The sequence below is a fragment of the Magnolia sinica genome, chromosome 3 (assembly GCF_029962835.1).
Source record: "Magnolia sinica isolate HGM2019 chromosome 3, MsV1, whole genome shotgun sequence".
Classification (NCBI taxonomy): Eukaryota; Viridiplantae; Streptophyta; class Magnoliopsida; order Magnoliales; family Magnoliaceae; genus Magnolia; species Magnolia sinica.
This window is the reverse complement of record NC_080575.1, coordinates 26,396,123-26,412,941: the sequence shown is the minus strand read 5'-3', so window position 1 is coordinate 26,412,941 and position 16,819 is coordinate 26,396,123. Positions and strand designations below refer to the sequence as shown.

The following is a 16,819-nucleotide window of genomic DNA, read 5'->3' as shown; positions in this document are numbered from 1 at the left end:
GATGGGATACCTAGGCCAAGAGTTTGCACCCGCGTATATTTCGAGGGAAATGCCATATGTTATGAATCTCGAGAAAATCTCTACCATCTATCAAATCAATCAATCAAGTACAAGTCAAGCACACATCCCATCACACTCATCCCTCTCTCACCTAAAAGTCAACACGACCCATGCCTCTCATGTCACGCTCTTACACAACCCATACCACCCATCACTACATCCCATCCCTTTAATCCCATCACCTTCTCTCTCCCTCTCATTCTCTCCACCATTTTCCAAGCAACCAAGAGTGGACGTCTACGCTTCCCAAAGAGAGAGCCAAGTGTGGCCCACTTCCTATGCCCTTAAACTCTCATATCCACCCTTCAATCTTCATCATCCTCCATCAAAGTTAAAGCCAAGGAGCTTGGGAGATCAAGAAGCCAAGAAGTGAAATCAGTAGGTGATAGTAGGATTTCCATCCTTAATTTCTATTTGAGGGCCCAATTGTGGAGAATGCAAGATAAGAAGCCCTTAAAAGCAATATATACAATGTGGCCTCTCTCTCTCTCTCTCCCTCTCTCTCTCTCTCTCTCTCTCTCTCTCTCTCTTTCCCTCTCTCTTTGTGATGATGTGTGTGGCCCACCTGTGATATGGTATGTTGATCCAGACCGTCTAATAGGTGGGACGGCCTTGTTGTCCACCCTGCTGGACTGTCAGTCCAGTTGGGCCATTTGGATGATGGGAAAACACCAATATCAACTTGATCACTAGTTGTGTAGACCCCTCATGGACCCCACTGCGATGTATGGGTTTTTATCCTCACTGTCCATCCCTTGCTTACCCAAACAATAAGGCAGGCAGGCCACCTCCTGCTGGGCAGTCTGCTATCTAGCAACAAGCCCAGATGTAGAAAACAAATATCAGCTTGATCGTGGGAAGCTGCAGGGTCCACCTGAGGCATGTTTCATCTAAGTTGTCCATCCTTGAACATGGGGCCTGCTATGATGTGCGAAGAATCCACACCGTCCGCACAAGGGATGGTGGGGCCCACCAGGCGCATCCCATCCAAACTGTCCAAATCATGGGCCAGCCATGATATATGTGTTTTATTCAACACCGTCCAGATAGGCTGGACGATGGTGTCTGCAATGATGTATGTGTTTTAATCCACATGTGGGACCCACCTTGATTTCATCCAGACCATCCTAACTAGGGATGGTGGGTCCCATGTAGCTAGTGTTGCTGTTTGATGTCAGTAATTTATGTAGGTTTGATCGTGAGGTATGTGTTATACCATACCGTCCAAGTCATGGGTCCCCACCATGATGACGTGTGATATCCACACTGTCTATCACGTGTGGGGCCACCATGATATGTGTTTCATATCCACACACATGTGGACCTACCACACCATGATGTATGTATGGGTCTCATCCACACCATCCAATACTCTGGAGGGAGGGACCCACCTTATGTATGTGTTGTATATCATGTCCGTTCGTGGCCCCCCACAATGGTGTATGTATTTTAGTCACGCAGTCGATCTCAGGACGTGGCCCACCTTAATGTATACATTCTGTATCCACACCGTCCAATGGTGTTGTGGGATGCACCATGATGTATCTGTTTCACCCACGCCTTCCTTCTGTTGGCTGGACGTGTGGGGCCCACCCCACACGTGCTGCACGTGTGAGGGTGAGGCCCACCTTATATGTATGTGTTGTACACACACCGTCCCTCCATGGGACCCCCTTGATGTATGGGTTTTATCCATCCCGTCTGTCCTGATGGGTTGGGCGTGGGCCCATCATGATGTACATGTTTGATCAAAGCTGTCCACATAGGACGTGGAGCCACTGTGATATATGTGTTGTACATTCACACCGTTTAGGGCAGCGGCCCACCCTAATGAATGCGTTGTACATCCAGGTTGCCCATCCATTTTTCCTAGATTATGGTCTGCCCATTAGGCCCATTTGTGGTGTATTAGGCCCACCTAGAAGTATGTAATGTAGGCCCATGGGATGTGGCCCATTGTGATGCATTTGTGGCCCATGAGTGAGGCCCAATGTGATGTATTTGTGGCCCATCTGGAGAGGCCCATTGATGCGACCCACTTGATGTATATAAGGCCCATGCGATGCAGCCCACTTGATATATATGAGGTCCATGCGATGCAGCCCACTTGATGTATATGAGGCCCATGTGATGCAGCCCACTTGGTGTATATGAGGCCCATGTGATGCTGCCCAATATGATATTTGTGTCGCCCATATGTGTAGCCCATTGTAATGTATGAGAGGCTCATATGATGAGGCCCACTGGATATATGAGAGGCCCATATGGTGAGGCCACAATGATGTATAAGATAACATGAGAGAAGTCCATTTTTTCCCAGCCATTTGAGGGCTATGGGCTGTTTCATTAGGCCTTTGTGTGAGGCCCATTATAATGCATATGTGGCCCATGAGTGAGACCCTTCATGATGTATATTTAGGCTCTTGGGTGAGGTCCATTATATTGTATGTGAGGCCCTTATGTGAAGTCATGGGCCCCACTATATGTTAGGCTCTATTTGGGCCACTCCTTGGGAGAAATGTTGGTTAAATGTCCAGATTGATGGGAAATGATGGTTAAATGTCTACATTGTGACCTTCCCTTAGGCCTTTGTTAGGCCCATTCTCATCCTTCTCTAAGTGAGTTGACCCTAATCATTGGGCCTCATTGATAATTGCATGATTCATCTATTCTGATTGGGCTAACCCAAAATGTTGGGCCCCCATAGGTTGCTAGTAGGGTTATTTTTAATCTTGGAGTCCATCTAGGACTTATTTGGGCCCCTTAGGGCATCTAGCGGACCATATGATAATATGGTGAAGGAAGCTTATTCCGGATCCTTAGGATTATAAATAGGCCACCTAGGCCCAACCATAATATGAGGAGAGTTCATCATCACCGTAGATGAAAAGATCTGCTCTATCAGATTTGGTATATTCACAGTCGAGGATTGACCCTCATGTTATGGATCTGTTGTCCTTCTATGGACCCCACCATATATAGGCCGATTATTGATTACGACTATGAGTACATGCTAGTATAACATCATGATACAAACCATTGAGATGGTATGAGGCCCATTGTGACTGTATTAGGCTCATTCTCATTTTCCCTTAATGGGCTAACCCAAATTGATGGGCCCCTATTATTATTAGTATGATCCATTCGCCTTATTGGACTATCCCAATTCTTTGGGTCCCCATTGAGGCTAGTAAAAGTACCCAAACCTGGAAGGCCACCCTTAGGCCCATGAGTAGGCCATCTAGACCCATCATTGTTATGAGCAGGATGCATCATCACCTCTGGCCATAGGTAGAAAAATCTGTAGTATTAGATTTGGTGTATCCGCTGTTAAGGATTGACCCTCATGTTATGGATCTGTTGTCCTTCTATGGACCCCACCATATATAGGCCGATTATTGATTACGACTATGTATGTTAGTATACGCATTGAGTATGTGTTAGTATAATATCATGATTATATAAGGTCATTGCAAGGTTAATTGTTATATGAGGCTCATTATGACCATATGAGGCCAGTTGTGATTGTATGAGGCCCATTGTGATTACATGAGGCCCATTGTGAATGTATGAGACTCATTATGATGGTATGAGATCCAATGTGATAGTACAAGGTCGTTGTGATTGTATGAGGCTCATTGTGATTGTATAAGGCTCATTATGATTGTATGAGGCCCAATTGTGATGTAAGAGGTTCATCATATGTGTGAGGACCATTATATGCGTGAGGCCCATTGTATGTGTGAGACCCACCATGTGTAGGTGATTATTGCACACCACCCATTCACCTATATGGGCCATGGGCCATCTTATACTGGCCCACTATGATGTATGTGATTATACTCATGCTTGGAATACTTCATGATACCTGTCCATACGCATCATCTGCATGCTTGTTATGAGGAGTGATTGAGCATAACATGTGTCATTGGGCTGATTGTTTAAGGGACTCTCTGAGAGACGGAGTTACCCCACATAAGCGTGCGGTACACGCAGGTTTGATACATGACTGAATGGTATGACTCATGCATCTCACATTTTATGATATAACCACCATACACCCTAACGACATCAGGGCCATGGCCTCCACAGGCATGTCGTGGATGGCCAGATGGGACATCGAAAATATTTGGTTCTAGCATACGGGCGTGATAGATGTCCCTGGGTGAAAATCCCTAAACTCCCAAGGCTAGGGGATGCCTCAACGTCTAAACCGAGTTGATATATATGAGCGCATGAGGGTCATATACCAGTAAGCCACGTCTCCCACTATGTCGCGGTCGGTAGGGAGGGGGTGTGGCCTTACCCGCCTAAGGGAGTAGACAATGTTAGGCTGAGTCTGACGAGCTTATAAATGACTCTGTTATCAACGGGCCGGGCCGATATTGGTAAGCAGATAGTGAAGTCTCTTCCACTTACCTAGTTGTGCGCTTGATGAGGCAGCAAGCTGACGTAGAGTGTACTAGACCCCGGTGATGATCCTAAAGATGTACAGTACTGATATGAGGACTTATTGAGCAGGAGTTACATACTCAACATTTTACTCTTTCTTTCACTATCCACTTGGGCTGGTAGTGCGTAACTAATTTGTTATGTGTACCTTCGCAATGGCCAAGATTTCAGTTGGGGCGCGCGACTAACCTGAGATCAGGAGTTTACCACATTGATTCTAGCTATCTAAAATTAGGTATGAGACTGGTTTGGAAAGAAGTCCTTTGTAATAGACCCCACAACTTGTGATACTACGTACTATCATCCCGACTTCACACTCCAGTTTGGTCATTTCTTTTGCATCGCATATTACATTGCATCCTCAGTACATAACATTTGGTTTATTATGCTTCTTTATTTCATACCTTAAATGAGGTTGATAGTATTATGGACTTGCCAGGATCTGCATATTGCATTACATTCATGACATATGACATTTGGGATGCTATGTTTCTGTATTTATATGGCCTAGATGAGGGTGATGATATTCGTGGCTCTTCAGAATTGTATATTGTATTGTATCCTCGGTATTTGATATTTGACTCATTATGACTCTGTATTGCATAGTCGATCTGCATTGCATACTCGGATATTAAATGAATTATAGCTTTACCAGTATTCCACTTACACTAATATTTGTGTGATTGGCACTTATCTTGCCCACACACATACACCACCTTCTAAGCTTTCTATAAGCTTATGCACGATAGATGCGTGCAGGTGATGATGGGACGCAGTCAAGCTGAGGTAAGAGCGTGTGGTAGAGATTCTGGAGCTTTTGGCATTTATCTTGTATTTCACATTCATGTATTATACTTAAGTTTTTGATATTAGTGGATATGTGATTATGATGTTGCCTTTGTGATTTTGGTACACTTGTGGTTATGCTCCTTTATTTACAAAAAAAATCACACTGAAAATCCTTCTTATAGGATCCTAGGATCGGAACCTAGCGTATGGGTGCTAGAAGCCGAGAATGGGGTACTACGGAGGCTGTCGACACTTGATTCAGCGATCAGAAATTTTGTGAGCCCATTTTCCGAGTTTGGGGCATGACACGTGTAAGACCTGGGTGTCCCAACCTAGTGGGCCACTCCAGGCCGCACCACGGTCGGTATAGGTACCCTATGGCCTTAAAAATTTACAGAGTGGTCCTTACATGGGTGGGCCACACCTTTAAAAAAATTTATAATTTTTGGATAATTAAAAGTATTTTAATTAACTTAAAGAAAATAGTATGTCCAGAAAATCTGTCTGACCTAGATGTCCCAACGTGGTGGGACGGTCCAGCCCTTGTTACGGTGTACACAGGGGTCCTTTGGCCCTAAATTTGGTAAGTGACTCTTACCATGGGTGGACCATAACTCTACAAAATTTTGTAATTTTTGGATACTCAGACATATTTTAATTAAATTTAGGAATACAATCTATCTAGAAATTCTGCTAAGTGCAGAATTCTGGATAGACCATGATTGAGCACCCAACGGGGTGGGCCCAAGGTATTCAAAAAGTGGGGAAAAATGATTTTAAAATCCAAACATATGTATAGTACAATTTAGGGTCCACCAAAGTAGCTCACCTATTCAAAACTATTTTACATTTTAAGTTTTCCAGACTATAATGTTGTTGGAATTTACAGCAGAAAATCCAGCAATGTCCACCTCACTTGGCCCACACCTTTGGGACCTCAATCAAGGTCAGATGGGGCTGAAATTTGGGAGACATGAAGATGAGATCCCCAAATTTTATGAAAGTATATTTTATGGGTATGAATAGTGCCCCAAATAGTCCCAAAATTGGGTTCAAAATCATACATCCAATGGGTCTGAAATTTGGACAGCAACATATGCTGTCCATTTCCAGCCCATAAAAAAATATCCAAGGGGATTAATGCTCAAATAATATAAGTGAGGTCCACCTAGATGGACCATAAAAATTTCTAGACCCATTTCCAATCAAATTTCTCCAAGAAAATCAAACATTCGAGGTCATCCAACCCATGCATGCAACATGCCTAGGGACGTCCAACCTAGTGGGCCTGGACGTCCTAAAAATCTAAGGGTCTGGGACGTTTGTGGCACATCACTGGGCTACCAATAATCAAGAGAAAAATAGAAGAAAGAAATAGAGAGAAAGAGAGAGATAGGGAAAGAGATCAACGACCATAGGGGAGGATTCCGGTACTATGAATCCTCCACCATTACAATCACACATACATCCTTCATATATCATGCATGCATGTGATCATACAATCCAAAGAAGTTTCTGATGCTATCCCTAATATGCATACAATGGTCTAGATGATCAAACAAAATCCTAGATCAAATAAATTGATCATGGTGGGTCCACGGAGAATGGCCCACCATGGAAACATACATGCATGAAATAGGCCTTTGGCCTCTCATCATGGAGTGATGTAGGACCTCCATCATTGATTGGTGGTTCCTACATACTACCAAATATTCTAGAAAGGAAATGCAAAAAAGAAAAGAATGGATAAGCTTCATATATATCACCCACATTCAAGATCTTCCTCCAAACTTCAAGGGCTAGCTCCTAAGCTCCAAAGGAAGCAAGAGCAATGGGTGAGATGGGTTTTCAATGGAGGGATTGAGAAGAAAAGGAGGAGAAGGGACTAGAAAATGGAAGAAGGTGTGAATGTCCCATCTCTTGCAAGGGAAAGAGAGAAAGAGAGAGAGAGAGAGAGAGAGAGAGAGAGAGAGAGAGAGAGAGAGAGAGGGACTAGAAAATGGAAGAAGGTGTGAATGTCCCACCTCTTGCAAGGGAAAGAGAGAGAAGGGGCTGGAGAAGAGGGAAAATGGGGCTGGATTTTTTTCTAAGAGAGAAAGAGAGAGAGAGAGAGAGAGAGAGAGAGAGAGAGAGAGAGAGAGAGAGAGGTTGTAAGAGTGTAATCATCACTCTCTCTCCTAGATAAGAGAAAAATCATCATAGCCTATGGTAATATAAACTATGTTGCTAGGCTAGAGTAGGGATGGGTAGTGTAGGATATGGGGGTTTAGGTAGTGTATGGGTGGTGTGTGTTAGAATTTGCACAAAAGAGGGTGGCAACCTTGAAAAATGTGCTCTCCACACTAGGTGGGCCACATGACATGATCAAGGGCTAGAAATGAGATGTACACAACTTATGATCCACTCGTCAGATGGACACACAAGATGCGGTGTCGGAACCGCAACGACGATACGAACAAGATGACATAGGTTTCGGCTCAATCCGAGTCGTGTCTACATGACCGGACTAAAGGATGATCGCAAAAATTATTCGAGGGTCACGGGTCACCAAGATTAGACTGGTAGGACCACAGGAATAAGAGAAAAAAAATACACACACACGCACTCGGGTCGGGTCTTACAGGTGGGCCACATCTGTGAACTCCACTTTGTAGTATACATATGAGGGGACACAAAACCTATTTTTTCCCAATTTTTTGAGGCCATTAATCTACCTCATTGGAAGCTCATATCAGGGTCTATCAAAAATTTGCACTAAACAGATTTTCTGGACAATCTGTTTTCTTTAAATTAAATAAAATACTTCTATTATTTCAAAAATTCTAAAATTTTACAGAATGGTGGCCCACCCATGGTAGGACCCACCTACCAAGGTTTGGGGCTAATGGACTCCTGTGCACACTGTGGCATGGGCTAGACTGTCCCACCAGGATGGGACGTCAAGCCATGGCTGGGCCGTCCACCCTCTTTGTGGGCCCACCTTGATGTATTTGTTATCCCCACCATCTACCCATTTGTGGTCCATGTGGGACATGGCCATCTCCCTCAGTGGCATCCATTTTTAGGACCCATTTGGTTGTGTCTTTGGGTTAATTGCCCAGGTGTATAGGACCCTTTACCTTGGGACGCCCAGGCCCATTAGACTGTTACTGGACTTCCAGTCCAGCAGCATGGTCTACCTGATTTATGTGTGTGATTCATTACTCCCATCTGATGGGACCCATAGGGATATGTGGGCCACTAGTGAACATAAACTTAAATTATATTTATTATTACTAGACTCCATCAAGCCCAGAAACGGATGGGCTGAAATTTTCAATAATAGATCCATATTGGCTGCCCCTAATGACATGATTTGGGGCAGCATAGCCCACCATATTTAAGGATGAATTATGCACATAAGCTTGCCATTTTCTAAGGTGCATTTGGGCTTCATTTGTGCACACTTGGAGGCCCACCTTAACTGAATTTTATTTTGGATTTATGTTCATAGTTTTGGTTGGACTTTGTAGGCCCATTTATCTGGGAATCTTCTAGCTAGGTCCCTTGACCTTTGGGCCTGTATCTCACTACTTATTGTGATGGGTTTGTGGGCCATAATGTGCAAGTGGTTGGGCCTTTGGTTTCCCACCAAAATAACCTTGTACTCAGGCCAAGTTGTGAGGCCCAACTCACTTGGATAAAGTATAAAAATTGTCACATGGTTGGATTTCCGGGCTGCCCACTAGGCCCACGATAATATGTGGGTTAATGACATTTATGGTTGGGCCCAAACTTTGCTTGAGGACCCACCATATTACCTATGTGTTGGGCTTGGTGTATAGCCCTCTAGGCCATGGATTGCTTAGGCCTTGGGCCTTGATTCATATTCGAGTAGTGGTGGGCTATCTTTTGGGACCCAGTTGAGGTTGTATGTCCTCCTTGGTGGCCCTAAGATAGGCCCATGGGTTGCTATGGGTGGTTTAAGGCCTACCATAGGCCCTTGATAGGACCGCTTATCATTCTAAGCTCATATATTATATTCTTTAGCCTTGTGGGCTACCCCAATCTATTGGGCCCTCACTTGAGGATTTCTGCTTAGAGTATCTATCTATATATCTAGACTTGATCCCTCCTTGGGAAGGAGGAGTGTATTGAATGTCATCATCACTATATGGTGCACCTATTTCACCTTCATGACCCATATGCATCATTGAGTAGTTGGATTGCATTCGTGTGTGGTTATTGGGTTGATGTGGTAGATGGATGGAGTTTTCCTCTTGTGCACATTTAGTGCTTGGAGCTAGTGCATGATTGGTATGCGTGATTTATGCATTTGGCATCCCATTTCATGGATATTATCATCCTTGCTTCATCAGGGCCTTACTTCCACAAGTTTATTCATGGATGGCTATGTGTGGACACCAAAAATGTTATCTGAGCATATGGGGTGCATAGGATGCCCTTGAATGAAAACCCCAAAACTTCCATGGTACCAAGGATCTGCCCTAATGCCATGATTAAGTGAAAACTCTGAGTGCATGAGGGCCTTACACCGTTAGGCCACGACTCTCACTGTCGTGTAGTCGGTTGGGTTGGGGTGTGGCCTTACCTGCCTGATGTAAGAGGACATTGCTAGGCTGAGTCTGACCATCTCGTAAATGGGTCCGCTACCATCGATCCTTGTTGGTGATTGGCTGTCCACAAGCAGGCAGTGAGGTCTCTTACACTCATTTGACTATACGGGTCTTGGAGAGCGGCAGTTATCCAGTAGTGTACCTGACCCCGTTGATTTCCTTATGATGAAAATGTATTTGCTATGTGGATTGGATATGAGCACTGACATTACTTCGCATTTCATTAACATTAGCTGTATGAGCCCTATATTGCATCACCTTGGTATGGCGCCCAGTACTCATGTATTGCATTGCATAGCCTTGGTATGCTTCCTGCATTCATAGCTTAGCCTTAGTTAGGCTTGTGGCATTGGCATCATCATGCTTGCCTTTCGTATCTCCTATTATTCCTTTGCACACCATTGTCACACACCTTCACCACCCTCTAAGCTTCTATAAGCTTATGCATGATTGACGTGTGCAGGAGATCCTAGGTCGGCATCATAGCAGATGAGCTTGGATAGGAGTTAAGCCGAGGACCCAGTGTTACTGATCTTCCTTCCTTCTCTTGTCATCAAATGTATTTCCTTTCAGCTATGTACTTGAAAAGCTCAAATTTATAGTGGATTTTATGACGTGTGCCTTTGTTATTTCTCAGATATACTTGCTGTGATCTTGGGTATGCTCATATTGGAATGGATATACGGTTATGAAAATTCTCCTTGTAGGATCCCAGGATTGGAACTGCCTCAGGAGCCGAGAATGGGGTACTATGGAGGCTGTTGCGGCTAGAACTAGCTATCGGGTTCCTTGTGAGTCCGATTACTGAATCTGGGGCATTACAACACATTAGCTTGTGGGTGCCAAGGTAATGAGTAGACGTTTTGGATTTTAAGGTTTTCGCACATCCCTTGGAATTGATTATTGTCAAATTGCTTCCCATTGTCCGAGATGAACATATGCGAGATCTCATATCTGTAGATGATGTTTTCTCAAACGAAGTCAGTAATTTTTTACTCGGTGATATTATCTAGCGACTCTGCCTTGGTCCATTTAGTGAAGTAGTCAATTGCGACGACTGTAAATTTGGTTTGACCTTTCCCGATTGGCAGGGGGTTGATAATGTCGATTCCCCATTGGGCGAAGGGTCATGGTCCAATCGTGGGAGTCAACTGTTCAGGTGTCTTGTGAGGTATTGCCACGAACCTTTGGCATTTATCGCACCTCTAGGTGTACTCCTTGGTGTCCTTCTAGATGGTTGGCCAGAAGTACCCCAGTCGAATGACCTTATAGGCCAGTGCGCGACTGCCGGAGTGTTAACCGCAGATCCCCTCATGTATCTCTCTGAGAACATATTCGGCCTCCTCAGGTTGGAGGCACCAGAGGTATGGCAGGGAAAATCCTTTCTTAAATAAAGTGTCCCCGATCATGGTGTATTGAGCCGACCTGGATCGGAGTCTTTTTGCCTCAAGTCGATCTTCGAGCAATTTTCCTTCCTGAAGGTAGCTGGTTATCGGGTCTATCTAGGTCGGCTTCGAATCTATCGAGAGGACTCACTACCAAAAAAATGATCAATGGCTACAAACTAAGCTAGTTTTTAGCTACGGATATAGACTGTAGCTAGATTGTTATGGCTTAAACCCGTAGTTAAAAATGCCCAAACCATACCTAAAAGCTCACACCTCCATGCGTTCATATAACTTGGGATAGCCCCATAAGGGACTTTACGAGGCCCATTAAAATGTGTGTGCTCCATCTAATATGTCTATCCATTTTTAAAGAGTATGTTAGGGCAAGAGTCCAAAAAAGGAAGTAAATCGAATTCTCAAGTGGACCACATGGTAGGAATGAGTGGAGATTAATACCTACCATTAATTAATGGTCTGGTGCAATTAGACCTTTGATTTGCCTAGATGTTGGGGTCATTTGCTCTAAAAAAAATTACAAAATTATTAGATGGAGTGGATATATCAAATGTATCATGATGGACCCCATAAAGCCCTTGACAAGATGGTCCATCCAGAATCCATCAGACGTGCAGTGGGGTCGTGAAGGATATGTAATGGCTACGGTCTAAAACTGTAGCAGGACTGTAGTAGCTGAAAATGCAGAAAACCGTGATGCCTTTTTCTTTTCCCCCTCTCACGAAACCTTTCATTTCTCGTGTTCGTCCCTTCCTCTCTCATGAAACGTTCATACAACCTGGGAAAAAAAACCCATTCTCTCTCACGTCCGTCCCTTTCTCTCTATCTTGATCACCCCCGCCCCTTTTCTCTCTCTCTCGATCTCCCACGCCCCTTTCTCACTCTCGATCTCCCCTCTGACGAAATCCTCTTCTCTCCCTAACCATCCCCTCTCACTCGATCTCATGAACTCCTCTTCATCAATGGATGATTTCGAGTTGTTGCACTCCCGGTCGTGAAGGATCTAAAACCTCTCTCTGCTGAAAGATTTGGAACCCCTCTCTCACTCCCACTCACAAAAAATAAAAAACCCATTTCTGCTGATAGATCTAAAAGTAGAGCTCTCTCTACTACTTGTCGCAAAAGTCACTGGCAGAGCACCAAACAAGCTCTTTATGGAAAGGTTAGTTTATGAAGAAATAATTTTCAATCAATTTTTTGTTGTTTGTTTCCAAATTTTGGATGTTTAGATTTAGGAGTTTCTGATTATTATTTTTTGATTTATACTTTTTTTTTTTGCTGAAATCGAATGTTGAGATTAGAGTTTCTAAAATTTATCTGTAAATTTGTTGTATGATGATGTAGAGGGGGATTTCCCTTGGAAAATGCATGGTGTACCCTATTGTAAAGCTTAACATGGTGTTGTGGGCTGCGGCATGGTTCAATCCCAAGCCAATTGATCATTGCTTCACTATCGTCAATCCAGTGTCTGGGGACAAGAACATGTGTAGGAAGGGATGCCAACTGTTTGACGAAATTCCCAAAGCCCATGTTGCGCACGCATGCACCTCTTATGTATTCATCACAACTTCTTTCCATTAATATTTCAAATATATATTAGAGTAGTTGTCATAGGTTTTGATTTTTTTTGTTGCATTGATTTGAATTGCAAGTAGGTTTTGTTGGGCAGGTTCATGCTTTATATGCACAACACTAGCAAGCTTACAACATGCGTATATGGTTATACAACCACCACCTTCAGGTATATTCCCTACTTCCTCCTCCAAACATGTGGAAATTTAACCACTGAAGTAAGTTTTAATGCATTTGTGGACTTATGGAATTGAAAATATAGCCCAAGGAGCAGGGACGAGTTGCCTTAGCATGTTGGCTGCTATGTTAAGGAAACACTCTTTTATGCAAGCTTGGGCTTGGCAATAAGAACACAAAACTCTTACATATGCTATGAGTATGCAAGTAATTACAAAGGTTTATTAAAAGCAACCGGTTGCTTTGAGAAATAAAATTATGGTTCCAATAGAATATCCCATGCATATGCAATTCAATTGTTTTGCTAAGCTATGGTTTTGGGAAAAGTGTCTCATGATCAAGGGAGGTGATTCAATAATTGTGATAGAAAGAACCATTGATTTTGTAATTGGCCTTGAATATTTTTGTCATACCAAGGTACTGCGGTATTTTTGTTATTGTTCTGTGGTACATTTTGAAGGGCTTTCCTTGATGTGATGCAGTCTCACTTTATTCATTTTTGTAATATGTGTAGGCTTGTCAATGTTCATAATTGGTAGCATGTTTGATGATCTTTAATTTAGCGTTTTGATGGTCCGATACATTGGTTTTTCCTTTACCCACAATAGCATTTGGATGTCTGCACTCTGCAGTATGCAGCATGATCTTTTTTTGTTTTGTTTTGTTTTTCTTTGTTTCTGTTTTTGTTTTTGTTTTTTGTTTTTGTTTTTGTTTTTTGTTTTTTGTTTTTTTTTTTTTTTTTTTTTTTTTTTGGTTTCTTTTAAGAACTTCCCATCCCACTTAGAAATTTTAGAAAGTTCTTGTATAAAAATGTTGTTTTAACCCTGTTGTCCATATGTGCTATGAGTGATTCAGTAGAAAGAGATATGGAGCTGTTGGTGAGAAATGAACATTCATCATGGCCTGAGGGTAAACAGGAAAATGCTTTGTTATGGTTAACCATATCAGAAATCTCCATTTTGCACATTGCAAATGCAAATAGAATGTAGTCAAATTCCTTTCAAGTGGGACATCCATTGCTTGACAAAAGAAAAAAAATGTATTGGCCCTATAAGTATTTTTGGACTGACAGCTATCTCTGTTGGTGCAAATTAGCTGGACTGTCCAAATCATCTTACCATGAAGCCAGATATCCATGGTAGGGCAAATCATGACACAACAAAGGTGCCACCATAGCACATAGGTACATGTCCAATCCATACATAGGTTTAGCCCTAAAAGTAGATAGTCTTATATGCATCCTGGTTTTATATTTTGTTCTCATACTTTCATATGCTTCTATGCTAATCTTGTTTCACCAATTAGAATTTATGTTCTTCCCTATAATTATTATTATTTTCTTTACATGTTCAGTGATGAGTTAGAGAAACATAACGATTATTTTATAGACGTGGTTATTTATCACCTTTCAGCATATAAGGTATTTTTATTTTATTTTAAGTGATTCATTTCATTTCTTCTTCTTTTTCTTTTTTCTTTTTTTCTTTTGTAATAAAAGGTAAGCATATAGATAGTAGTAACCCATGCTCCCTTTTCAAGACATGAGCTATGGGACATTGCCATTATTAATGCTTAATTGTTGAGAACATAATCAATGCTTGAAGATAAGAATTAATAGAAATAGCGAACAGTTACTTATTGTTATATTGTGAACAATCGAAAGCTCAGTTTCGCCTGTGGTCCAGAATCAGTATAACTCACCTAAAGCATACATGTTTCAGGTGTGACTCAGTTCATTCTCCAGAAAAATAGAGTCGACTTCCACAAATTCTTACTTGGGTTTAAGTCATGGAACAAATAAAGCAAAATAGATTTTTTCCATTGTTTTGATAGATTCATGTGAATTTCACTTTTGTTAATTTTCACCATACAACTTGTTTTTATATGTATAGTAACAAGGAGCAGAAGATTTGAGAGAATGTTAGCCTCGCATGACGTGCCTGACTCCCACCATCAGATGGCACGTTTGTCAGAGATATGGCATGTACCCATTTATTTGCATATGGAGCCCTTGAATTAGCATGTGCAGCTTTATCTCTCTTAAGTACTATCGTATCCAAGTAATATAATCTTTATAAAATAGTTGCATTATCCTATGCATTTACATCTGCTTACTCCTACCTCAATATATGATGGAATGCTCGGTGTTTTTGTGCCTTTGCATTAAAAAAATAAATAATAATAATAAATAAAAAAATCATCTCTACCTTGTTACTATTTTTTTGCCACCCTTCTATATCATCAATGTCATCGTCTTACCTTTTTACTATTGATGCATTTTCTGATTTGCTATTTTGTTTTTGTTTTTGTTTATTTTTTTTTATTTTTTAAAAAAATAGTTTTTAGCTCATTGTTTTGTTTTCAAAGCTAATATTCTTACTCACGGTTGTCTCTTGGACCAACATAAATCCCTAATTATATGCATCTTGATGGTTCTTTCCTCTATTAATGCATTTTGTACTTGTTTTTTTTCAGCTCATGATCTGTTCTCAATGGTAATTTCATGTTCTTAGTCATATTTTGGACTAGTATAAATCCCTAATTCTATGCAATTTGATGTTTTTTCCTTTTTAATTATATTGATGTACTTTATGATTTGGGTTTTTTTGTTTTATGTTCTTTACCTGACAAGTTTGTTTTGAAGTGAATTTCATGTCCATGGTTGCCTTTGCCTGATGAGTGCACCAGTCTGATTCTTGAGTTAAGGCACGTCAATGGCAGTATCACCTTTGATTTAAAATTATGGCTATTTTTTATGCTTCATCTCCATTCTTACATATGCCATGTTACCTTTGCCTCTACAGGAATGGTGTTGGGGCTGGTATATGCTAAGACGCGGAACCTTCTCACTCTAATAACCATGCATGAATGTTGAAACTTGGGTGTTGTCCTCAAGCTTACGTTTCTTCAAGTAAGTGATTTGATTTACCAATAATACCAGACAATTCATTGGGCTTTTTCTTTTATTTTTTGGTCTACTTATTCCTACTTCTAACGGGACTTTTGCTGTAAGTCTCTCAGAGGTCTTTTTTTCAATGGCTTTTTAAAGATACTCTTGGATTTTTACTCACACTACTTACTCACAAGCATGGCGTCCGTGTGTGGTGGGCAGTTTATCAAAATGGCATCTAAGGAAATGAAAAATAGCCTGTATTCAAAATACATGCGTGGCCCATCTGATTGGAAGTTGAGAATATGCGCTTCTTTCTCGGCCAAGGTGAGTTGATTTTATGGACGGCAGGGATCTTCCTGTCATGCCCCAGACTCGGTAACCAGACTCACAAGGAATCCGATATTCGGTCTGATTGTAACAGTCCCCGTATTACCCTATTTTCGGCTCCTGAGGTAGTTTCCGATCCTGGGATCTCATAAAGAGGATTTCTATAACCAAATAACCATTTCCAATACGAGCATACCCAAGACCACAACAAGTAAAATCTCGAAAATAATAAAGGAACACATCACAAAATCCACTATGAATTTGAACCTTTACAAGCTTTCATAAGGTCTAAAAGGACATACATAAGATACTGAAAGAAAGAAGGAAAAGTCTGCAATATCGGGGATCCTCAAGCTCAACTCTAGTCTAACCTCCACCGCTACGACGCCTGCCTAGGATCTCCTGCATGCATCAATTGTGCATAAGCTTATAGAAACTTAGAGGGTGGTGAAAGTGTGCGGCAATAGTGCGCATAAGAATAGCAGGAGGTATAGGAATGGAAACATGCTCAATGACAATATCACTAGCCT

The 16,819-nt window shown here is 41.7% G+C and overlaps 1 long non-coding RNA gene across 1 annotated transcript; it reads left to right on the top strand.

Annotated features, from left to right (window-relative positions):
- Positions 1-12,979: 12,979 nt before the first annotated feature.
- On the top strand, positions 12,980-16,221 carry LOC131241481 (uncharacterized). Its single transcript, XR_009169054.1, has 3 exons — positions 12,980-13,061; positions 14,423-14,489; positions 15,874-16,221. It is a non-coding gene; the product is annotated as an uncharacterized LOC131241481 (long non-coding RNA).
- Positions 16,222-16,819: the final 598 nt, after the last annotated feature.